The sequence below is a fragment of the Pan paniscus genome, chromosome 8, assembly GCF_029289425.2.
Source record: "Pan paniscus chromosome 8, NHGRI_mPanPan1-v2.0_pri, whole genome shotgun sequence".
Classification (NCBI taxonomy): domain Eukaryota; kingdom Metazoa; phylum Chordata; class Mammalia; order Primates; family Hominidae; genus Pan; species Pan paniscus.
The window spans coordinates 63,539,037-63,566,110 of record NC_073257.2 but is presented as its reverse complement, the minus strand read 5'-3'; the positions used below and the strand labels follow the sequence as shown (position 1 = coordinate 63,566,110).

The 27,074-nt window shown below is 36.6% G+C and overlaps 1 protein-coding gene and 1 long non-coding RNA gene across 5 annotated transcripts in view; both read right to left on the bottom strand.

Annotated features, from left to right (window-relative positions):
- Nucleotides 1-27,074, bottom strand: part of PRKG1 (protein kinase cGMP-dependent 1) — a 1,295,238-nt gene that overhangs the window by 1,029,111 nt on the left and 239,053 nt on the right. The window lies entirely within an intron of this gene.
- LOC134731099 (uncharacterized) overlaps nucleotides 1-27,074 on the bottom strand; it is a 133,128-nt gene extending 106,054 nt beyond the window's left edge. The window contains exon 1 of the long non-coding RNA XR_010113185.1: nucleotides 1-27,074. This exon is cut by the window's left edge and continues 58,827 nt beyond it. This is a non-coding gene — a long non-coding RNA (uncharacterized LOC134731099).

Genomic DNA, 27,074 nt, shown 5'->3' with positions numbered 1-27,074 from the left:
AATTAGAACACTTTATAGGTGTACAAAATACTAAAAGAGCTAAATTTTCCTAGGAAAATTATGTTAGAATACTTATAAACTTGTAAATCAAAAGAAACTCTTGGAAAAATCAATCAATGCTTCAACTATAAAATTTCTTTAAACAATCTATTCCAATCCAAATGGTAAAATCTTGAATATAGTGTGTGTGTATGTGTGTATAATATTAAACACTTTGATCTTACATCGCTTTTATTTGCAACTGCCACTCAGTTGAAGCATTAAAAGTTCATGAGGATGAACTCTCAAATTTATCCATAATGATCATAGTTTGTGCTGCCCTTTCAAAAAACATGGCAACATTTTTCTTCCAAGCTGTTTGATTTACAACAGAAAAACAATATGCGACTGTTGATATCACAGATTCCTTTTGAGAAGAAAAATAACTTCAAATCTTTTGATGATAATAGTATAAGATCTAAGTTCCTTTGACACAACACATTTTGCATTTACAAAGATTAAAGGGATGAAAAATTCTAAAGTCTTTCCATCCTGATGGGGACTTCTATGTTCTGGCCTCCTCTGTACCTCGCTGATAAAATAATAAGTCGAAGCAATGGTTCTGAAGCCTTCAAAGTGAACATGAAGTACAATACAGCAGAGGAAAGTCAAAATTCTTCCCCTTCTTTTGCCAACCCTGACTTCTCTGAGACTTGCTGATCGGATTCAGAAAGTAGAATTTGAACATAACTGGCTTGGAGATGAATGAAATACATAACATCCAACTCAGAGTTTAAATAAAACTCTTTAATCTCAAAATTAGACTGGATACCTTGTGGTAGAAGGGGATGTCCATTGGGGGAAAAGATGAGTTCTTTTTCCCAAATTAAGCCAGGGAAGGGAAACTTGTAATCTTATAAAATCAACCTTATAAAACAGCTACATTTGAACTTCATCAGCACAGAAGGTTTACAAGGAATAACACTGATCTTGATTTGTAGTTTTCTAACCTCTGGTAACATTTGGTGAAGTAGTTCTTCCTTTCCAAAAAATGGTGGACTGATTAGGTGAATTATTTCTGAAATGATTGATTTGCCTTCTTATCTTCATTAGCAATATAGTGCTGTTTCCTGCACAAATCTAAATGAGAATACTTTCATGATTTCTATAGTTTCCCTGCTTTGCCATACTAATATTGACAACTGTAGCTCTCTGATGAATTGAAAACCTAAAAAGGGCAGAATTTGCAAGTGAAATATACTCAACTGGTGTAGAGGGACTGTAAAAATCTCTGCCAATGATTTTAATTATGAATGGGTCTCACTGGTGGGTTGGTTTGATAATCACACATGGCTCATCTCCTGCCAGAATGCCTTTCATTTTATCAAAATCATTCCCCTCCTCTGTTTTTTCTTGCTTCTGATCCAAACAACAATGATTGCCAGTTTCAAGCTTTTACTTTACTCCAGACCTTACACCAGGAGCTTAATATGTTTTCTTTTTAACCTTGAAGATAACATTACAGTACATTTCTATTTCCATTTAAAGAATGAAGAAACTGCCATTCAGAACTATTCAATATAAAGCAGCTAAGAGGTTGGATTTAGATTTAAACTCTGGTCTGTCTGGTTCAAAATTTCATGTTTCTCCTAACACTACACTACTATAAGAAGTGTTTAAGTCAATAAGGGCAATTATTATGTAGAGAGTTGAGAGAATGATAATCCAAACTCTCACTATTTCATGAAAAAAAGAACAGAACTTACTAAGGATTTTTTTTTGTTTTGCATCACCATCAGTGCAATAAAGTAAGAAGTCTCTGCTCAAATGAAATAGAGTTTATCTGTTTTCTGAAGAATTTGATAAAGTTTATAAAATAATTTTCTAGTAATGTAACTTTGAGCTCTCTATTATAAAAAACATGCATTTTATATTTGGGCTTAAAAATAAGCACCAAGTGTTTGATAAGTACTTATCTCTGTGTTGGTATGTATTTATAGTAAAGACATTTAAAAAAATCAATGAAATTTATTCCAAATAACAAAAGTGTTATCACCTGAAGACTTGCAATTCCTAGTCTATTAGAAGACAAATGCTATACTATAGAGCACTCAGATTCCAGACTTTGTTTTTTGTTTTTGTTTTTGTTTTGCCTCTGTCATCTGTGGGGCTCATTGTGCCAGTATATGGTCTGATCTGACATAGCTGGAGTTTTCCTCAAAAGAGAAGACACTCATGCATGTGCACACACACACACATGAATTACATTAGACTAATAATGTATATATGCAATAGTATGCAATATACTGCATATTATCTGCAACATAAATATGCAAGTAATATGCTACTTATTGCTTGAGTCTTCATTTATTAATAGCAGCAGTAAATTATGATTATATCAATGTCTCATGTTTATGGCCAATATATAACAGGACTGGAGAGAACTTTCAGCATTCGGTAGCTGATTAATTCAAGATCTAGGAGAAGCTGTTGCATTTGTGAACCACAAAACTTCCGTACACATTTTGGGTAGAGTTATGTCTTTTATTCCAAGTATTTAAGAGCCAGAGGTTGATTCTTAGCAGAATTCTATATCAGAAGTATACCAATTAGCTAGTATGTTACCTCTTCCCAAGGAGTGAGTTCTTAAGAACTTTATGGGGTAAAAAATACCTTTTAGATTATATAGTAGAAAATGACCATTTTTTTCTGTGTTCCTAAAGATTTCTTCATATAAGTTGAACTTTATTTAATCACCATTTGATCACTTCTAATATGAGGGTCTTTAATGACCTTAATCATAATTTTATGTAAAATATGCAGATATAAAGGAACACTGCACATTCAGCTGAGTGCCTGGCAGATACAATAAGCTGTTCCAAATGGAAATGAATTACACATATCCTTCCAAGTGGTATTTCCTCTTGTAGGTCAATCCATGCTCACAAAGAGTTCATGGCTAAAAAATGCTTTTAAGAGGATTGACACCTTGTAGAGAAAGAGAAATTTACAACTTCCTGCCAAGACTTGATTCTGTCAGACTAAAGACGCAACTTGCAGATGTCCTTGTCAATTTATGAAACAGGTGCCTGGTCTGCCTTAAAGGAAAACATGACATGACTCTATATTAAAATAGGAAAAGGAAGCAATGCAATTTGTTGTTTACCATGTGTTATTATGGGAAATCTATTATAAAAGGTGGAACACATGGGTTCATGTGTATCAGTGAAGCAGTCAGAAAAACTATCCCTTATTTAAGACATAATATCACAATAAACATTCAGGAAGTAAAATCTGTCTGTAGAGTTGGGCAGGAGGCAATACACAATAACATAAAAAGGAGGGGAAAACATTGCAGCTCTAGTTCTGTATTCTCCCAGCACCTCAGCTTTCTTATCTATAAAACAGGAATAACAGTAACACTACCAACACAGGGTGTAGGGCTGGAAGGCATAGAGAGGGCTTCACATACACTAGGAGCTCAATACCAGTTCTTCTACTTCCTCCTCCTTTTACAACTATCACTGTAATAATGTGAGTAAAGGGGTTTGCATGGCCTGTCAAAGGAGATGCATTTCTCATCCCTTCATTACTCTTGCACAATTCCATTTTGTCATAGATGGAGTTTTGCACAGTCACTTGTCAGAGATAGAAAGGCAAGTGCTTTTCTAAGCTGAAAAAGGCACAAACTTTAGAAAGAAAGGATGGTGTGTCCCTGACTGCTTTTGGAAAAGTGAATTCCAGTGAACCTCCTTGCTTCAGTAGTAAGCTGGGAGACACAACACATTCAGAGAGAAAACAGCTGACAAAATCATCCATCAAAGTCTGAGACTGGGAATTCACCAGTCTCCATGAAAGGTCTTTGCTTTTGCATGACAGGTTATTCCATCATTCTGAAACATACTTCCCACTTTCCCATGGGTTAAACTTGTTCTATGATCAGCAGTCCAATTCAGGTTTCAAGCAATCATTCACTCTTAGTTCTTTCAAATGTCATAAATTGATACGTTGCTAAACATTAGTTTCTCATAGAATGTTTCCTAGTATTTCTCAAACTGTGATCATTTTTATGCCACCAAATATTCATTTTCTTGCCAAAAGCAAGATAAATTTAGATATCTGCCTTCTCCCAAGGTATACTGAATAAATTGGTCTTTTGCCAAAAGGCTGTTTAGGGTAGGTTGGGGAGTTAAACCACAGCAACCCTGCAATGAGAGGGACAAGCCTCACTTTTCCATTTAGTAACTGTAGGCTCATGATGTCAGTAAGCCTTCCAGGGTCTCAGTTTTCTCCTCTAATAAACAAAGTACTCTAGATGATAAGAATTACATAAATGCATGTGGATATGTTCTAAGCTATGAAGCATCATCTACCATATTACTTATGCTTTTAAAGGCACTTAAGCACAATATGACATTTTAGAGTTCATAATTACAAATGTGTCACCTGGAATACAAAGACGACAAATATGCCCGGCTATTAGAATGCACACTTCACAATGATAGTAGTGTTTGTCATGTTCACTGGGCTGCAGAAACACTGGAACAGTGCCTCACACATAGTAGATGCTCAATCACTACTGTTGAATGAAAAAAATGTATAGTGTCCTTTGTTAAAGATAACAATTTATAATATGCTGCTACTTGCGATTATTTTAATAAATGGTCATATTTTTTCATTTATGTTCTGTCTCCTTTCTAGGGAAAGTTGAATTGTTTTGCAAATAAAATTACAAAACCTGAGTCTAACACTATTAGCATTCAAAATATCACCTAAAATATGTCTGATTAAAATATATCAATTAAATTTAATTTACTTTAAATAGCCAAGAGAATAGGAACAACATATACAGCCATTTATAAACAGCAAATAAGAAATGACAGTTTCCAGATTTATATTTTCTACATATTTTAAAAATTCCTATGACATTCACATGTTCTCACATGTTCTGTATGTCAAAAACTTTTCAAGTTAATATTCAGTGCATTTTCTAATGTTGATAATTCTATAATATATGCATTGCTTAATGTCCACTGATTTGGGTCCATGGGGATGACCCCATTACTAACATTTTCTTATAAGCTATTCTTTCAAACTATATATTACAACTTTTTAAACTAAAATTTTTTTTGCCCCTAGTTTTTTGTAGAGAATGATTTTAAAACGTAAGTTAACCATGGCTGCTATTTTAAATACAGCATTAACTGTCTTCCTCGCCTCTTAAAAAAATTTATCATGTTTTTAAATATTTTATAAATGATAAATTTGCATTAAACCTTATATTGCTTTTAATCTCCATGAGCCAGATAAAATTTCACCTTCTGTTGTATTTAATTTTGTCTGTAATCTGACCAGGGTCTTGATTACTCAATCACCAATTTCTCAGGCCAATTAACATTTACAACATCTTTAGAATATGAGGGATGCTTTTTATAAGAAGAATAAATTTTATTTGATATAATGTAATTAAAGCATTTTACCTTAGTTGTAATGATCACTAGTTGTTTTTTTTGTAATTTCTATGTAGCCATCTACATGACATAGAATTTTTTATACTGTAGTTGCAATAGAGAATAAATTTTACAATTTTCCACGCACTTTTATATGAAACTTTAAATTGCACTATTTCAGTTAGCACTTCTTTAAATATATAAATGCAGTTCAATAAAGTTTGCCATAGAGACCATTTCTGTGGTCAGAGTTTTCTCATCATAAAAATTAAGAGAATGAACTAAATGGATTCTGTTAATTTTAACCATAAGATACCATAATTGTACAAACCTGATTTAATGCTGACTTTTCGACAACTGCAAATGTACTTAGATGAGAAAATGTGAAGTTGAATATAATATCATGGTTACAAATGCACAGACCATTTTGAATTGCAGGTCTAAAAGAGCGATTTTTTAAATAAAAGATTAATAATAATATGCAAACTATTCTCTTCCAACCCAAATATTACCAATATTTTGATATGCACTTGAAACAAGACCTAGAAGAAACATAGATATTACAATCCATCTTATCTCTGGAAGATCTGGATGTATGAATATTTGATCCTGACTTTGTCATACTACATTGAGCAGAGAATTAATATGTATTGAGTGTGCCCTATAGGTCAATAACTGTCCTGGGCAGCCTGAGAACATTTTCAGGAGCAACCCTTAAAGCTTAACAATGTATGTAGTTTAGTTTTTCAACAACCACAGATAAATTCAGTCCTTCTAACTTTCTACCTAAGGGTTCATTTACTCCCTTTTACGATTGTTGTTTAACATTTCCCCTACCACTTTGCCGTTACCTTTATTGTTGTTGTTAACAGACACAGTAATTCAAGTTATGGCAATGTAAGCAGGCAGACACAAACTGAAGATTATACGAGAGAGTTGAGAAAGAGTCCAAGCTGAAGTGAACTTCATGCACAGGTAGAAAATGGAAATCAGTAAATGACTTGGCCAAAAGTAGGAAAAAATCAATTTAGTTTTTAAAAGAATGGAAGAGGAAGACAAGAGAAACAGAAGAGAGAGAAAAGAACACCATCAGAGCAAATTTAGAGGCCAGAAATGAAAGAAAAGACACAGCAATATGGGACATAGGTGGGGCTCCATTTGCTCATTCATTGATGTATCATTCATTCTACAAATTTAGCAGGTGCCTTCTATGGGGATGCACTATGCTGGCCCCTGAGGATTTGGGAATAAACAAGTTAAACAACGTCCTGTCCTCAGGGTAATTAGCTGAAAAGGCAAACAATTTTTGTTTTACATATTTAATTGTTAAGGGTGTAAATTTTGCTGGATATTTACTTAAACTTAATATCTCATGGAAAGTAATGTTTACTCTGAATTTTTCCCTTGAATATTTCCTTCTCCTCATATGCATATGAAAAGGAGCAAGAAATGTGTTTTGCTCATGTAATTCTTTAATCTCCTTTATTTTCTGATTTAAATAGATATCTAAGTTTCAGATGCACAATTAATTCCTTTCTTCTCTTGCAGTTTTGAGTAACAAATGATGAGTATGGAGGGAAAATTGGCTCAATAAACATAATAATAAAAACTGTCAGTATACTTGAATCATTTTCCCAGTGCACCAAAAACTAATTGAGCTCTAACACACAAAGTTGACCTATAGGAAGAAGCAGGGGTTTTTTCATCTTCTTGACTACTATTCTTGTCTCTTTCACAGTCTTATCAGCCACGTGAGAACCATACATTTATTACTCCATTCATCTTCTTGTACAATTTACCTTCTCATACCTTTTCCCTTCTCTTTTCAAATTATGTCTTGGTACCAAATCCAGAATCCACAAATGCATGGTCATGAAACAAATCCAGACCATAGAAATGTTGCTTTTGGGTCCCCAAGGTTTAAAAATGTTTCATTTTGTTAGCTGCCAGTGTTTAAGAACTGGAAGATATTACATACATTTCCCAAGGTACATGTTCTTCTGAAAACTGGGAAGATTTGGTCACAGGGTATCAATAAGGGGCTGAATAGTGGTGAACAAGAGCTCTCCAATTCGCCACAGTCCCCAATTCTCCTATTCATGCCTGAGTCTGAGGCCAAGGTTCTGCCAGTTGACATTTATCATCATGTTTCTTTCTACTACTGTTTCATTGTTGGAAATATTTTCCTGTACCAACGTCTGTCAGAAAAGTTGAAAAATGATAGATAAATCACCTCATTGTTTTTTTTTTCTTTTTTTTCTGTTGCTGTTTAATGCCAGGGGTTAGAAACATTCTGCAAAGGGCTGGAAAGTAAACATTTTGGGCTTACCTGGCCATACTGTCAGTGTCTATACTAAACTCTGCTGTTGCAGTGCAGCATGGAAGTAGTCACAGACAATATGTGAAAAAAAATAGGCCTGTGTTCCAATAAAACTTCATTTACAAAAGCAGGAGGTGGGCTGGATTTGGGCCAGAGTTTGTGGAGTGCTATCTGTCTATCTATGCTGTCTGGATCCTGCGGGCATGTGGGTTTGCAACCTCTGCTCCCATTTCTTTTCAGCTTCAGTTTCTATCAAAACAACTTTTTATTAGTTCCTTTTCCACCTCACTTTGGACTCGTTTATAAATGTTGATATTTGTTTCAAAATGGCTGTTATAAGATAATGTCAAATTTGTCTATTAACTTTCTGGGCCAGAGAAAGTCAGTCCATCTTGCGGAGCAGCAAGTGCAAATCTCAAGGACAGTGGAATGGTAGGTGCATAGCTATGAATTTGCTGCTCCCTTCCTCAAAATCTTTGAGGCTTCTCTATAGCCTAATAATACAATGGAGTCTGATACCAATGTACTGTCTCAGCCATATTTGTCCTCCCTTGCCCCACCTATGAATTATTTGCTCAAGCCATTCTGGATTGTTTGCTATTATCTAAGTATAACTCCTAGCTTTTGCTCTTCATTTCTTTGATCAAGCTTCCTACTCTCTAGTACAGAAGGAGGTTGGTTTAAGGGGAATCCAGTTCCACCCATATTATGAAGCCTTACTAAAATGATATGCTTCCCATGAAGCCTTCTCAAATTCCAACAGTTACAGTTAAGGTCTTCAGTCTCAGTGTTCTCTTAGCACAATGAGAACACTTTTTACTAGGTTGTATCATATGAGGTTGTTACACTTTTAGGTCAAATATTGGCAACCTAATATATATATTCTGCTTAAGATTATATCAATAAATTATATACATGTCTGTTCCACTCCTCAAAGGCAGGGACTGCATCTCATTCATCTTGCTACGTGCCTGGTGTCTAACACAACACTTTGCTCAAAGAAGAGAATTATTGAATTGACACACTGAATTTACAACATTTTCAGTATTAACAGAGTAAGGAAGATAGTGTGCACATCTCTAAATTACTTTTAACTACTGCAAGGAGGGCCTTAATTCCTGACCTAGATTCCTTAAATTTATAAAAATAGTGCCAGGGTTTGGGGGAAAGGGGGCAGAGTTGTAGTTGAAAGATGCATTGGCACTTCGCTGGCTGCTGACATTCTGCTAATTTCACTAGATAACAGGGACCCAGATGTTGTTATATGATTAAGTCAGTTTCAACTAGAAATATTGTGAAAATCTTGTGGCCAGAGGAAGCCTCTCATATTCAGAGTAAAAAAAATCTAATTTAGTAAAATGTGTGATGTCTTATGGGCTGTCTTATATCCTTAAGTTCTTTTCAATAGGAGAGCAAAAGAGAAATCTGTTGGCAATACAGTGCTTGCCACATTCCTGTTGCTAAGCAAAGGGAAGCTAGGGAGAAGAGGAAAAGCGAAGGTCTGTGAATCAGGGGCAGTAAAATTCTAATCAACTCTTGGTGTTATGCTTGGCTGACTTTCTAGAGGAGGAAAGGCAGCAGTCTGCATTGGTATATCCAAAGGCTCAGGAATGTAGTCCCAGTATTCACAAAGGAAAACGCTTCCACTGTGAAGTTTGCAGTTAAAAAGATACAATCTCGGTTGTAGAAAAAAAAATGATAAGGTAACCTCAAGTAGCTGAGGAGCTCACAGACATTTTTTTCCAGTAAGTGACTATAAAACAGCTATAAAACGGAAAAATTATGACAAGGTATCAATCTCTTTTAAAAGGATAGTAGGATAATTTTTTATCTTAAGAAGGTTTTCATTACAAACATGCTAAAATGTAGTCTTTTTTTTCCAGTAATTTGAAAATACATAAGTTTAAAAGTTAGGAAAGAAAACAAAAACCTTACTGTGTTTCATCCCTCTAGGGATCCCTTAAGGCATTTAGAGGTAAAGAGCAATTAAAACGGGGCCTTTGGATTCTTTGCAATAGAGACTCCAGAGCAGGGGGAATTGGGAGGAGGAGGGAGAGTGTGTGTATGTGTGAGAAAGAACCACTGAATGTTCTATAAATAAATATGATCTATTCTGCATATCCCCCTAGACATGAGGGTGACCTCAGAAATGATATTGAAATTTCAGGCTACCTGCAACAAACCATTATCTTGGATTCACCTTGACAATATAGATGGTTAAAAAAAAAAAAAAAAAAGGAAGAAAGGGAATATTCCTACACTCAATTCAAATGCTTAGTTTCCTTAATTTCAATTTGCCACATAAATAAATGAAAATCTAATCAAATAACTTATACGTTTTAAATAGTCCCATAGGTATTGCATTTTATGTAAAGTATCTATGATATATTTTTAAAATATTTATGTTGTTCCTTCTTGGGAAATTTTATTGATTGTGTGTTTATATGTGCTCAAATAAGAAAAAGGTTATTTGAACATTGGGCCAAGAAAGATGCTATTGCTTGCAAAAGAAACAAAACATGACAACATCAACACAATAGAACAAAATTCAAAACTCATTTGTTACATTTGTTAGGGATAATTACTGCACACTCTGAGCATCATTGGTCTAAGAATAATGTATTTACCAAAGCAGTAAGAAGAGTCTTTAGAAATTAACCAGGAAAATGGCAGAAGGCAACATAAGAAGTCAAGTAATATTCTCCCGCAAATGTAATTGTTCCGTTTCCAGCCCTACTTCTCTAGGAGTATATCTACTGATATCTACCAATTAATTAGCATTTCCAGGTCCATTTAAGTCTTGGCATCAGGCCCATAGTCCTTGTTCACAGGTATATGAAAAGAGACCTTGCCAAATGCTCACCAGCACTATGGGGAATGAAACTGCCCATGCCAAGATGGATTACATCAGGAAAGATCTATCTAATGAAGGTCTTCAGAAGCAACAAATCAACACAGAAAAATGGCTGATGTCCAGAAAAGGGAAAACAACTTCTTTAGGTCTCTGTACAGACGATGAGTCCAGGGAGGAGGAAGAACATGGGGAACTAGGTAGGCACCTGCACATACACCACAGCAGGGAAAAACATAAGGTCCGCCAGAGCAATGCCAGGAAATGGTGATCCTACACCCTGACCAGGGCAAGAGCCTTCTGCTGACTGCTCTGGCTTCACAGCTATTCCAGGGACTGAGCTTTTCCCATTAGGCCAGTGGTGGTGAACAGACCTGAGACTCTGCACTATTCTTTATCAGTTCCTTTAAAACATGTCCACATGTAAATAGTCCTTTTAATAAACTCTCCTCAAATTTCCCTGCTTAATTCAGCTGTCTGTGTCCTGTGGGCTCTCTCACTGATACATCATCCAAGTCAGGAAAGAAAGGATGAACACAGTCACACTAAGGCTAAGGGGCTTACAATCCCCCACCAAAAAGCCTTCCTTCTAACTGATATCTACCAATTAAGGGGCATTTCCAAGTCCATCTCAATGTATTAGCACCATATCAATTCTTATTATTCACAAGCATGCCATTGAAGACCTAGTGAAACATTCACAGAAATCCAGTATGTCTATACTGGGTCTCCAGCCTCCCTCCAAATCTAATTTACTTTTTTCCAAGAGAGAAATTAAATCACTTTGGTATAATCTGTCTTAGTAAACTCAAGATGATTCTTAGTGATCACCTGCAACCTGTCTTAGTGTTCACTATATTTTCACTAATTGATTCCAGATTTTTGCTCATGATTGGCATCATCCCACCAAGCTAATTAATCTAAAAATTGGGGGATTGAGCTTCTTTTCAAAAATTATATCAACCTTTGGTCAATTACAATCTTCCTGCTCCTCTCCCATTCTTCGTAACTCTATAAAGTAACAAAGATCAACATAGCAATTGCATTTATCCCAGTGTTACATAATTAACTTGTCTAATGTTTGTTTTACCCCTAGACTGCGAGCCTTGAGGGCAGGGATTGTATCTTACTCACCTCGAAATGGACATCATTGCTGGTACCTAGGAAAATGTCAGGGTATTACAGATGCACAATAACTGTTTGCTGAATTGAATTTACTGCACCAATGTAGTGGTTTAAAATTTCCTCATATCTTTGGGCTTCAGCTTCTTCTCACTAGTATTATACCCTATCCAATCTAATATTTATTTCCTTTGATAGAGAAACTGTTATGTGTTGGGGGAAGACAAAGTAGGACTTGTTATCCTAGAGGGGCTTTTGGTTGACTCATCCAATCACCTTCTATCTTCTTGTTCTGAACATACTTATAAACTTTTCTCATCTTTGGCATTTTCTCCCTTTGACACATTCTACAGGCTTCTGACACTTGCGCTTGGTTATTGGGCTCTTCTCCCAGCCTCCTGTCTTTTATCCTGTATGTGCTCATTAGAGAATTTCTCACCCAGTCATTTATATATAGGACGACTTCCCTTGCCTTCCTCATCACAATCCATGCTATTATTCTATTTGAATTTCAGTTCTGGGAGCTTCCCACCTTATTCAGCAATCTTTTTGTTTCAAGCCAGACTGTTACATTATTCATCTTTTTTTTTTTTTATTGTTCCAGCATAGAGGGCAAAAAAGCCATTCTCCACTGGCAATGATGTGGATCTTTGGGATCCAGGGTTCTGAATATTGCTTATGCAAATAAAGCAGTTTTGAAATTGGCTTTGGACTACTGGATGGTTGATTTTTTAAGGGTGTTTTCATCAGGTCAGGCATGACCCTCTCAGGTTTAAGGACAGCACAGGACAGGGAGAAATAATTCTTTTCTCTGCCTCTGAAGTTCTACAGGTTGTCAGATGGGCTCTGATGATCTAAAAAAGAGAGAATTTGGCAGAAAGAGTAGTTGACAACAATTGCAACCTAAAACAACATCTGTTATGTGAATTGTGACATGTGCTGTCACTTTATAGGTTTGGGTTTGCAGGCCTAATCTGTAAAGCTGTTTATTCTTGCCTTAGGAGGAATTAGCAGTAGGCTAATATAAGGATATCAGAGTTCAGATTCTAATTCTGCTGCTAATTCACTGACTTAAAGCAGGCTATTACTTTACCTCCCTCGGCTTAAATTAAGATGAGCTTCCTCGTCTTAAATTGTGTGATTATCTTTCCTCTTCAAATATGTGAATAAATGTTTGCTAACATCTCTCCCAACTCTGATAATTCGATGATTCCCTGAAAGAGAAGCAATTAGCTAAAGGAGGTGCTTTGGCTTTTTTTTTTTTTTTTTTGGATTGGAGCAAATGAGCTAGCTCCACAGGCTGCCTGTGCCATGACGCCGTGACTATTGTCTTGGGGTAGAGCCTTAAAAATATCAGCCTATGAATGAACAACATCATTCTGACATCAGGCAGATTTCATTTCAGATTCTAACTTTGTCAGTTACTAGCTCAGTGAACTTGGGCTAAACATGAGCCTCAGTTCATCTTCAAAACAGGGTTCCTAATAGGACCTACTTCATGAGGGTGTTGAGGTTGTTGTGAGGGTTAAAAGAATAAACACATAGTAAGCACCCAGCTCAAGGAGTGGCATGTGGTAAATTCTCAAAAGATGTTACAAAATTAATTAAACTTACAAGAACTACTACAAATGGAAGAATTCCATTCAATCCATCTTTTAGAAAAGATAAAAACTATTCACTATTCTTTTGGAAGAGATCCACTTGAAGCCTAGGCCCATTCTGGTCCAGAATCTTTTCCTTAGATCCCTAAGAGGTCAGTACTTTGATTGTCCCAGCCTTTTATTCCTTTAAGTAGGGAGTTTTCTTCCATTGACTATCAAGGATGTTTAGGCATTTTCCATCCAGGCTACACAGAGGAGGCCCCTCTTGGTGTTCAAGGTGATAGTCCTTTTGATATTTTACAGGTCCCTGCAGGATTTTGTTTGATCTGGAAGTATTTCTTCAATTAGATACATAAATACAAAACATTTGTCGTGTGAATACATTTCTAGATATTAAAGAGGCATAATTTGAAAGAGAGAGTTCCTGACCTTCAGAACTACTGATGAGACAAAAATATATAAAATAACTGACTTTGTACAAGGATAGTAAGAGAAGACATATTTAAAATACATAATGCTATGAGGCTACAAAGGCTACAGTGTAGGAAGGGGCATCTGAAATTAATCTTGAAGAATTAGTAATCTTTTCTCAGGCAAAATTGGTAAGAAAGAGCTGGTTGAGAAGACTGGATCTCACAAACAAAGGTATGTCTATAAAAAACATAGAAATGCTGAGAGGAAAATAGATATTCAATTTGGATATGTTGGGTCTATCAGAGCAGACAACTGAGAACCAATGAATGTTCTTGAGCACTAGAGGATACTATCTGAGATGGGCAAAGGTAATATCTATTTTTTATTTAACAATTAAACCACAGTCCACTCATTCTGCAGAATATATTAGTTACTTATGATGTGGCTGGCAAGGTAGAGTCTTTAATATATAACTAGAAATGTTTGTAATCACACCTAAATTAATACCTGCTCAGATGAGAAAGCCTGGGAGCCATGTGGGCCCTTTGCCTCAGAAACACATTCTGTACCTTCCTTGGGTCTTCAATTACTGATAGCCAGTATTTATTGGAAGTTGCTATATGCCAGAAATTGTGTTACATGTTTTGCAAGAATAATTAGATTTACTCCCATATTGGCCCTATAAAGGTGGGCACTATTATCCCACTTTACAACTGGAGAGCTGAGTCTCCTACATGTAAAACAACCTGCCTGAGGTTATACCACCAGAAAATCTTGGAGCTGGAATTCCAACCCAGGTCGATCTGGTTCAAGCTTTCAACTACTATGCTACATGCTTTCTTGTAACCACTTCCTCAGCCCACGTACTCAAACCATTTCATTACAGAAAAGTAGAAATAATGCAAGAATTTCACACTTAGCTCCTTGTTTCTCCACTGCAGATCTGTCTAGTGTTGAGGGGGGTGCGCCGAGGTCTCATCCCCACTCTCAGCATTAGGAACATGTAAAGATATTTTTAAAGTTGGGAATAATTTAACACATTATTAAATGTGCAAAAAAACCTAAATGCCTAATACCTCTATTTAGCCATTTGGCTAACTGTGTTTTTCATAACCTCCTTACACAGGCTCCATTATAAAAGAAATATCTGGGAAGCCCCAGTTTGAACTTTTGTATACACTTGTTAGTGTGATACTTAGGGTCAGAAGGTGTTAAAATTGTTCTCCTGCTAGTTATTTTTTTACTTTCTTAGAAAAAATAATATCGTGAAATCTGGCCTTTTCCTGCATTGTTTTCGTATGTTCCAATACTTCTATTATTTACTTCTGGTTTCTGGGTTACGGATGCTATTTAAGAACCAGTTTCTTTTTGCAAGGTTAGAGAAGGGTGTGAACTGATATTTAGCTAAGAACAGGACTTCTATTTTAATTTACTTCTACAGAGCAGCTGTCCGAACTCCAATCTTGTAATATTATTTATCATGTTTTCAAAATCATAGTTATTTTCCAAAAAGATTTTTTTTAGTTGTTATAACCTCAGATTCTTTAATTAGATTTTTATCCATTGGTTATCTCAAGCTTACTATATTCCTGTTGACTTTACCATTTAACTTTAGGTCTAAACATACCAAAATTAAAAAAAAAATAAAAATTATTGTATAATAAAAACCAATTTCTCTAATTACAAATGTAAATATTTAAACTTTAGGACTATATTCTAGAATTTTCACAGCAGCTCTTTATATTCTAAATGTGAAGGGCCTATGTTAAAACTGTATGAAAAATACTTTTTTTTTTTTTTTTTTTTTTTTTGAGATAGAGTCTCCCTCTATCTCCCAGGCTGGAGTGCAGTGGCACCATCTTGGCTCACTGCAACCTCGTCCTCCCAGGTTTAAGAGATTCTCCTGCCTCAGCCTCCTGAGAAGCTGAGATTACGGGCGCACCACCACACCCAGCTAATTTTGACTTTTTTTTTTTTTTTTTTTTTTTTAAGGCAGAGTCTCACTCTTGTTGCCCAGGCTGGAGTGCAGTGGCACCATCTTGGCTCACTGCAACCTCCTCCTCCCAGGTTTAAGAGATTCTCCTGCCTCAGCCTCCTGAGTAGCTGGGATAACGGGGCCCGCCACCACGCCCAGCTAATTTTTTTGTACTTTTAGTAGAGGCGGAGTTTTACCATGTTGACCAGGCTGGTCTCAAACTCCTGACCTCAGGTGACCTGCCTGCTTCGGCCTCTCAAAGTGCTGGGATTATAGGCGTGAGCCATCTCGCCGGGCCAATACTTTTAAATAGGCACAAAATGGTCTATAGCAACTCAATAAAGTACAACGATGAAAGTTTGATGCCCACCAACATTTTATGATTCTGTTTATTCTACTACTACTTACAAGTGAAATAGTGCTTTCCTGGCTACAGTGAAAAAGAATCATGCTCCTAACTTAAGCAGCATGATTTGGAAAATTAGTTTATAACAATTCTTATTTTCCAGTATTAATAGTAGACTCAAATTTTTTAAATAGAAGAATATGTAATTGTCTACCTTACAGATTAGCAATGAACAGTTTCAATGAGAATCTTACCATTACCACATAGAAAATACTTAACAATATGTAAACATACTATAGATATTGTTAAGTGAGATAAATCTAGAATTCATTTGTACCAATATTACTGTCTAAGGCTACATCTAACCATCTACTTGGAAGTCCCAGGGACTTAAACTTGTCAGGGATCAAGGGCCTGAAACACTGAAGTCAAGAGAAGGATATCAGTGCTTTCTTTTTTTTTCAGAAATACATGAGAATATTTACTATCACTTTGTCAGAAGTGTTTTATAATCCGAACCTTCTGTCTTTATAGATATTTAGGGAGGTACTGTGGCAAGCATTTTATCAAAACATTTTCCTTTAGTTAGTTAGTTAATTATTCTCAAAGATCGAAGGACTTCAATTTGGATGTGTCCTTTATCTTTCGGAGAAGCCTGCTCTGAGCGTGGGTGCCAGTCAATGCTGTGTATGTCATCTGGGACACATAGTAAGGATTCCTTTGGGAGTGAGCTCCATACTCTCTCAGACCACTGAAGTTGGTCTATCTGTTCCAACATTAAGGGATAACTAAAATTTTTAATCTTTCCTAAATGACAGATCCCACTGGATATGCAAATGTGCCCTGGGGCCCATGGATATTCCCAGCAAATCTCTGTGTGTTCCCGGAGCATGTGTCCCTAGAGCCCTGCGCTTTCATTCTACACACATTTTAGAGCAACTCTTTGGCGCCAGTAGCTACCAATGCCCTGAGGATACCAAAATATGAATGTGGAGATCAGAATATCATTTGGTAAAAATGAAATCAGAACAAGAGACTTTGGTAAGGTAAAACATTATTTAATGTCATCAGGCAAAGACAGTTGAATTACAGGGATGACTTGCCCATGAGAATGGAAATATTCAATGTCCACTGCCTAGAGTTAGAAAGTGTATGAACTTTGTTATCTGAGCAGGTGCAGTCCTGAAAATAAGAAGGGCACTGTTAATAGTTCTACCCCAACAGGCATGAACCAGAACAGTCCTGAGCAAAACAGGAAGTCTGATTACCTTAGCCAAAACCTTCCACATCTGTCTTCACATCAGGAAGAGCCTTGTGACCAGAACTCTACTGGGATAAAGACTGTCTAACTACCCTTTATGACTGCCTCTGTTGCTTCTTTATGTAGGTTAATTAATTCAAATGGGTTATACTGGCATCTCACAAAACTGGAAAGAACCTGATTCATGGCTGAGCGTGGTGGCTCATACCTGTAATCCCAGCACTTTGGGAGGCTGAGGTGGGTGGATCATGAGGTCAGGAGTTTGAGACCAGCCTGGTCAATATGGTGAAACCCCATAGTCTCTACTAAAAATACAAAAATTAGCTGGGCATGGTGGCACACACCTGTAGTCTCAGCTGCTCGGGAGGCTGAGCCAGGAGAATCGCTTAAACCTAGGAGGTAGAGGTTGCAGTGAGCCAAGATCATGCCACTGCACTCCAGCCTGGGCGACAGAGCAAGACTCCATTAAAAAAAAAAAAAAAGAACCTGGTTTATTGGATAGATGAACATCTATACTATCGCCCAAATGCATATTCAGAATGCAAACTACTTTCCTCATTTCTGAGTTCACAGGGAGGTGGGAAAAATATCACATGAAAGCTGACAAATACTGACAACAAAGACACATGATACCACAGGAAATAACAAACATTTCTACACTGTGTATAAAAATAATATAAAATGGCATTTGAATTATCAGTATAACAGGTTATCATTGCAGAGTTAAGGTCAGCAGTTAAGGGTTATCAAATTTATTGATTAATTGGCTCTCCCCTGTCGATGAGGTAGCCATCTAGGTATTTTCCCTATTGTACAGATAAAGAAAGTGAGGCTAAGAGGTCAAATGACTTCTGAAAAGTCATACTCTGGAACTAAAATTAACTGTTCTTATTCTTAGAACAGTGGTTCTCAAAGAGCATCAGTACCATCTGGGATCTTGTTAGACTGCAAATTCTCAGTTCCACCCCAAAGCAGCTACACCAGAAACTCTAAGGGCGGGACCAGCAATCTGTTTTAACAAGCCCTCCAGGTGATTCTGATACATTCAAAATTTGAGAACCATTGACCTTGGGAAGAAAGAAATCTTGCAAATTTCTCTCCCCTCCAAATATTAATTGGTTCTCTCTTTTTTTTATTTTTCATTTTTAGCCATTTCTGATGGAGTTTTTTCTAAATTGCTTTACATACTTTCCTGGTTTCTTAGAGGTGTGTGTATATAATTTAACCGATTTTCACCATTTTGATGACTTAGTTTTTAATTTTTAAATGGTTTTATCCTTTTCATTTTCATCTCTCCCTGTCACTTGTTCTATCAGAAAATCTCTGTGTAACAAAAACAGAAAAGTAAGCATCTAGAATTGTATTTTAAAATTCGTCAGAAATTAAAAAGTCATCATAAGATTTTGGAAGAGGTCTTGCGGAGGAATGGCTTCAGCAGTGGGTCTTATAAAATCCATCTCCCGAGCATTAAATGACAAAAACCAAAAGAACTTTCAGCAAAGGCAGACAGTAATATACAAGATGATATGCAGAATGGCAATTATTAGTATTTTCAAAGAAAAGAAGTTTTGTTTGTTTGTTTGTTTTTCTGCAAGATGTAACGTGATTTAGAACAAATTGCCTGACAGTGACTTAAACCTAATGGGGCTCTATAAATATTTGGTGAAAGAAAATCTGCCATTGTGTCCAAAGAGGAACAAAACAGTAATATTTAATCTTAAATTTGAGAAACAAGTAAGCAAATATCTGCCTTTCCCAGATACCACAATAAGTAACAGAAAAACAGAATCATTTCAAAGAAGGCTTGGCCAGGGAGTTGAAAGCTCTTCTTCTTTGAGCAATTGTGTTTCTATGGAAGGTAACTCTGGCTTCCTGCATGGAATATTGTTCTTAGGAAGAATAATTTGCTCTCTAACACTCTTGCCATAGTTAGGTATTACGGAAAGTACTGGCTTGAATGTCCATGACCAGGACATATTCTGGTTCTTTGGAAATAGAAAATCAAAAACATTAATGATTTTATTTCAAGCTACTTACAGATAGTATATACTCTTAGGTAAAATGTGTCTATTCACAGCCTATAAATTGTTAGAAAAAATAGTGTGTCCAATATATTTGATCATCAATTTAGCAAAAATCGTAAGTTATTATACTGTGTTGTTTGTTTTCGGTGAAATATTTTTATTTTTTTTCTTTTCCTTTCAGAAATAATACTTTTGGTTGACTTGAATGTTTATTGGCTAGGACTCTAATTAAGGAAAAAAAATACAAAAAAAGGATGCAAAATATTAATTCCTATTTAGAAGGATTTTTTTTCTAGATTTCCTGCTACTGCTTTACTTTCTTGTTGCTGAAAGAAAATTATTTTGTCTTCCTGTGTTCTATTTAATGTGGAGAATAAAAATGCCAAATTAATGCTATGTATTAATGAAGCAGAGATAAATCCTGTTTGGTAAGAAAACCTAAAGGTTCAATTCCAACCCAGCTATCAAATCTAAGGCTGATTTTTATTGGTTTATTTTTGCCTTAAATGTATTCAAGCAATATTTGTTCTAAAAAAAATTTGTAGGGAGGTAGATATCTTTGTGAACAGGTTGAGCTCTCCTTACAACGAAGCAGCAGCTTCTATCTTTCAGTGCAATCTGGGCAGAAAAGACTAGCTCATCACAAAGCAGAAAAGGGATTCATTAGTTAAAGGTGAGGAGTGGCCCCAACCGTAAGCAGAAGAAAATTGTCTGACACAGAAAGACGGGTGGGTTCCATAGTGAGGAAGTGGGTTTTACTACCATGCAGAATCTCAAAAGGCGAGAGGATCTTTGAAAACCTTTGATGAATTCAGAAAGACTGACCTTAGCACCAAGACCCTGAGAAGTTAAGAAGCTTATTTAAAGTCACACAGTGGGGCAAAGTGTTCCAAGGTCAGATTGGGCACTAAACAGGCTCCCAACTTGAAATGGTCCATATGAATTTGGAAAATATGCATTTCAATTCTAACTCTGATAAGCTAAAGAGACCGTTCCCTGAATTTTCAGGATGACATAAGATCTCCAGACTCTTGAGAAAATAATCTGATTCATAAGAAGAATGTAACAAGACACCTGAGAGTCACAGGGCAAATTCATACCTACTACCCACAGAGAACACTAGAATAAAAGATACTGCTTATTGTGGAATCGAATACTAACATCAAGAAAATGTTTTGTTAGACAGCAAAATCTTTCTCACTAGTCTCCCTTAAAGGTATAAGAAGATTTCTTAAATTTCCCTAATTTATCTCAATCACCTATTAAGGATCTCTCTCACATGCATTTATCTGAGTCCTAAGCCATACACTGAGGTAATGAGTTTCATTTATCCCCTTTCTAGTTGGTAAAGTGGCATTGCTTATTTGAATGAAATTAAACCTTTTTGAGTGCCATCTGGTTCTGATATTGAAGAATTTGGTGAACACATCCATGTTTACTCTAGACTGATAAGCCTTAATAACATTCCATCTGGAATACATTTCCCATATCAGAATGGTAACTATTTTTATTAAACCCTAATACTGAAGGTTGGCTAGTCTTTTTGGTTATTTAGAGGCTTTCCTTAGAACAATCTCATATTGCAGATTTCAGTGTAGAAATAGATCTCAAGTCATAGTTATGCACACAGGATTATATTGTAAAATGGGGTGTTCTCATGAAGACTGTTTTGGTTACAGGAATAGAATTCACTCAAAGTAGCTTAGGTAAACAGATGGTTATTATGTGAATACAACAATGTCAAACGTGGTCTCAGAGAAACCGGAGTGACAATGTCAATCCTGACATTGCTCCTTCTAGCTCTCTCTCAATTCTACTTCTATATTCTCCACCAGGTTCTTATCTTTGCCTGCTCTTTCCATCTCTACCATTCACATTCTTGCACATATGTATCTTGCATATTCTCAGCATGGTCACCTACACAGCCCATTTTGTACACTGCACTGCAGTTTTGGGGCTCATCACTGAATATCTTGAGTCTTTGAGCCCACTTTGTTCAAATTCTTGAGAGAAATAATCTGCTTTACCTCTGTTGAATGAATGGGTTAGCTCCCTTTTGATTAGGCTCCATCCCTGACTGACTAATCATAGCTAGAAATGGAAATGGGTCACCTGATAAGTGCAGCTGACACTTCTAGGAGCCAAGGTAGGGGCAGGTTGATTCTATTGAAGGAGCTGTGGATTCAAGCAGGCAAAGAAACGTGTCTAGCACAGGGGAGGGCAAGAATTTGCACTCGATTTTAAACATAATGTCATATATTCCAGAAACTGTGCCACCACTTCTATTTGAAACTTTTGTCAAGAATTTTTTTTCCATTGCACTGAGGTACCATCATAGGTCTTTTCTCTCAAAGGACAACAAGACAGAAAACATTGTCACTGTGTCTTTTTTGTAGGTTTTTGAATGACAATTGGTATAGAATAATAATCATTGGGGTGTAAAATGTTTATTGTTATAGGGCTTGAAAAATTTAAACACACATCGCATATCCATTTTTTCAAGTCCATCACCATCAAGCGTCCCATTTTGCATCAAAGTGTCTATTTCAAACAGTAGCATACCATACCTGGCAAACAGCTGCTCCTTCAGTAACCAAATCTAATTCCTTATTAGAATAAAAGATGGCACAGCCAATCTTTCTGCTTTATTACTCATATCTGCAATTATTAATCTGTCTCTCATTAAAAGGCCATATGTTAGGTTTTGCCAACAAACTAGCACAGAGGTTCAGCTGAAGTACATTGTCACAAATAAATCAGTCTGTTCTACTTTTAGAGTCCTGGATACTGGCTCTACTGGAATTCACAGATTTATTTTGTACATACACATGCCCACAGAAATTGCTCCCCTACATGCATAAGTCTCCACTGTGAACCTCTTTTTAGTACCTTTAGTTTGCCAAGTGAAAAGCATTCAGTCAGAACCACTTGGCAATGTGTCAGTTTGTGCAACCACGTAGGACAATAAAAATATGACTATTTACTGTTTTCAAAAATAGAGGCAGTAAAAATGAGACTGGTATTCAATGACCTCACCAAAAAGACATAAAACCTCAGATTGTTAAACAGTGTGAAAACCTGTATTTTTATTTGGGCTTTTGCCAGATTCTCTAATAAATGTCATTACATGACAAGGAACAATATATTTAGATTGCAATGTAAAACTTGGCTTGGTAGCCACTAACAGCTACCAGATCAGTTTATCAATTCTCCAGAAAACATCACATCTAGAAGTGTTGTAGGTAAAAAAAAAAAAAAAAAAAAAAAAAAGTTTCAGATGTTGCCAAATAATTCCAGAATGGTCTGAGCTCAACAGAACGTCTAGTTTGAAATGGAACTACTCAGTGTGCATATGCATGGCCAGGTCATGTTCAGATGCAGAACTCCATAAAAAAGGATGATTCCAAAGAAAGGTAAATTCCGTACACCCTAAGTACAAGAAAAAGAATCCCAGATTCAAGCTGCAAAGGAATGACCATTCACTTTGTAGTGGAGAGGGTCTGTGCTTTGAGGAGACTAAAAGTTAGGCCTCCTCCTCAGGGGACAGCCATGAGACTGAAACACACAATTTGGCTGCTCACTCTGACATGGCAATATACACCCTGAATATTGCATGAATATTGAAGCTGTATGCAGCTTTGACTGGGTCTACTTTAATGTGCTCAGTACCTGGTTTGAAAACTCATGTTACCTTCCCTTACTGCCAGTAATGTTTCCGAGTTTTAATTTTAAGTAGGAAATTATACAACTTTAGTAAGAAAGTAACCAGGGATTGCCCCCTAAAATTTAACTTCCCCAATTTTTAACGTAAAACATGTTTGCTGTAATCTAGGCTTTGGAGACTCAGCCTAGAGTCTTTTTACCTCCTGAAGTAAATGAGGGCTTTTCCCTCCCTTTTCACTCCCAGCAAGAAGGGCTGAAGCCAACCTAGCTGACTAGGACATGCAGAGGTGAATTCCAGACTTAATGGTTTACAGTAACCAGGGCACTGGGGACAGCTGAAACTCATGAGGCTTCAAATTGGAAGCTCTCTGCAAGTGCACTTAAAAATGACCACATTTTTCCTTTAAAGTGCCTACAACCAGCCCTCCACATTGATGGGTCCTGCATTCGTGCATTTAACCAATCATGGATCAAATATATTTGAAAAAAAAATTGCATCTGTACTGAACATGTGCAGGCTTTTTTTTTTTCTAGTCACTATTTCCTAAACAATACAGTATAACAACTATTTACATAGCATTTACTTGTATTCATTATTATAAGTAATTTAGAGATGATTTAAAGTATATGGTAGGATGTGCATAAGTTATATGCAAATACTATTTTATGCCATTTTATGTCGAAGACTTGAGCATCCTTGGATTTCGGGATCCGTCAGAAGTCCTGGAACCTATCTCCCATGGATACTAAGGGACAACTGAATTTAACTCTTTAGTATGGACCAGACATTTTTCACACATGAGTGTATCTAATTCTCACAACCACATAAAAGGGTAATATGTATTTTATGAGGTTTTTAAAAAATTATATTAGTGCTACATCTTTTTGGTAAAAATACCAACAGTAAGTAAAAGTATAATGTGAAAAGTAAATACTTCTACCCCTATGCACACATATATGAATCACTCATCAAAATTCCCAGAGGTACCCATTAGTGCCAATGCTTTGAGTATCTCCCAGAAAGCCTCTATGCATGTCTCTTTGTGCATATACCCTTCTGAAACTATTTTATTTCACATGGTATCTTGAACATTTACCTATATCGAATTCATGTTCCCATATCTAATTTCCCACAACTAATTCATTTTTATTCTCTTTAGTGGCCACTGAATAAATGTTCTTTCATTTACTTAGTTAGTTTTCTGAACATTTAGTTTCTAGTTTTTATTATTACTAATAATGCTGTAAAGAATATCCTTGTACATGTTGAAAAATAGCACTTACAAGTGATATTGCTTAGTTAAAATTAGGAATATTTTAAATTTTGATAGACACTGCTAAATTTCTTTTTCTTTCTTTCTTCTTTTTCTTTTCTTTTCTTTTTTTTTTTTTTTTTTTGAGATCGCCTCACTCTGTAACCCAGGCTGACAGAAGCAGTGGCACAAACACGGCTCACTGCAGCCTCGACTTCCTGGGCTCCAGCAATCCTCCCACCTCAGCTTCCCAAGTAGCTGGGACTACAGAAGCATGCCACCATGTTAGGCTAATTTTTATTTTTTGTAGAGAAAGAGTTTTGCCACGTTTCCCAGGTCAGACTTGAACTCCTGGGCTCAAAGCATCCACCTGCCTCAGCCTCCTAAATTGCTGGGATTGTAGGCATGAGCCACCACACCTGGCCCATTACTAAATTTCTGAACTGAAGCTTTTAGTCCCATTTTTATGTGTTAGGGAAACTGAGTCTTGGAGAGACTAAGATACATTTCAGTGGTCACAAAAGCTCATAAGCAAACTTGTAGAGTGAGGATCTGAAATTAAGGTTATCTAGCTCTGAGCTTCACCACTTCCACCCTTGTCACCTGACTTCTTAAAACCTTAAAGTGACTCTCAGCCTAATAGTAGTCCTTAAATTTCTGGAAGAAGTAGTCAGTTTGGTACTGGCATGGACAATGGAACATTTATTCAGTGTGAGACAAACTATTGACCAATACCTTCTTATCTGGGAAATGAGTTTCCAAAGGGGTTTAAATATATCATTTATTCACTCATTTATAAAATAATGTTTGAGTACCTCCTCTCTGCCAGGTATGGTGCTTTACCATGGAGACCCTTGCTGAACAAAATTGACAGGTTTCTACATTTTAGTGGAGGAGAGATGTATTAACAAAATCATCATAAAAATTAATGTAAAATTATAGCCAACCAGTACAAACATGTCACTGATATCTGAGCTTATAAGAGGATTTGACACAGACAAGGTTAGGATTCCTGGAGGTAATGTTAATTGAGTTGAAATCCAAAGGAAAGGTGGGAGTGAGTAGTGGGAAAAGGTAGAAAAACGCATTTCACTCCAGGTAAAGGAATAGTCTGCATAACGGTCATGATGGAAAAAAACAGTGCAAGTTCCAGAGACTGGACAGGGCAAAGCGTGGTTATACAACAGGGATAGAGAAAATGTAAGCAGGATCCAGGCCACGTAGGGCTTTATTAGTCTGGGGAAGGAGTATTATCTTCGGCAAAGTGGGAGGCATTGAAAGGTTAACAGGAAGGTGTAAATCACTGTGGCAGCACAGAGGAAAATGATTACTTAATTCCTAAAGCAAAACTCTTCAGTATATTAAATGTACATCGTACATGCAATTGAAAGCAGCAACTTTTCTAAGAAGAAACTCCACATGCCTAAAAACCACACCTGATGCTCACTAGTGCTCTCTTGGTCTCCCCTCTCTCTCTCTTTCTCCCATAAGTAGGAAGACAACAAAAAGCAATTTACTTAAATGACCTTAAATCTAAAGATGCAGTAAAAATTATCACCATCATGATCTGGGGACAGGATTACATATGAAGAGTTAAATTAGAGAGCTTTCCAAATCAACTTAGCTGCAAACGCTGACATCAATTTAAAATTAACCAACTGCATAACCAGTACAAGTAGTCACTTGGGGAAGCAAATTTCAGGAAGAATCCACTTAGACTAAGAGAGTGTGGCAGCTGCCTCAGAAAAGAGACCTGTCACTTGCCCCATAACCTCAGCTTCTCTGAACATTCTAAGCAGTAAGGCTTTCCTACAAAGGAAAGTTTCCAAAGGGCAGACACAATAACATAACTCGTTGGCTAAATGCATCTATCCCAGACCTTTAAACAACTGAAAGAATAATCGAGACATAAACTGTATGCACAAATGAGAATGCTAGCTTCTGTGCCAAAGAACGTGTGATTTCAACACCTGGTACCGTGAAGCCTCCAGTGTAAATCTCAAGTCTAGGTCACTTTGCTTGACACATGAATGCTTCCCTGAGATTCTCCCCACCCCCTCCAAAAATCCCTAAAGAAAATGATCCAGCAACTGGAAGATGTTCATACAGGTTAGAGTTGCTCTAAAGTAGAATAGTCTAGAGATGTCCATGAGATTAAATTCAACCTCCACAGTCGTTTGGCACAACACTCAAGGCCCTTACTTGATAGTCCCTGCTGTGATTACAAGCACTTTTGTGCCACTCTTTCTTGCCCTCTCATCCCTGCCACACCTTATGCCCCAGTCACAGGGATGCTTTACCTGATCTCAGCAACACTAAGCTGCGCCTCTTGGTTCATGTTTCTTTCTCCACATTAAATTCCCTTCGCTGTTGCTGAACTCTGGCTTTTCTTTTAAAACCAAACTCTAAAGTCTGGTCCGGGAGCAATTCAACATTTTATGAGAACCAGCTGCACACCAGGCATTTGGGTTACAAAGATAAATAGGCCTCAATTTTTGTCCCTCAGAAGGTCATATTATGATGTGTCTTTACATTCCTAGTGGCTAACAGATTGCTATTAGTAAATAATGTTCAACAAGGTAAATTGGATATATCCAAACAAGAATAATAAATTGAGGGTACCAGCATTCAAAAAGAGAACAAGAACACCTGAAGGGCTAGTGTGGTGTGCACCATGCTATTATAACACAGGTCATACACAGTATCCTCAAGAATTTAGGATGTCCTGCACCTAGGGAAGAAAATATATTGTTATAGAAATCATTCATTCATTCATTCACTATTTTCTCTTTTGATGTGCAAGATATTATGCTAG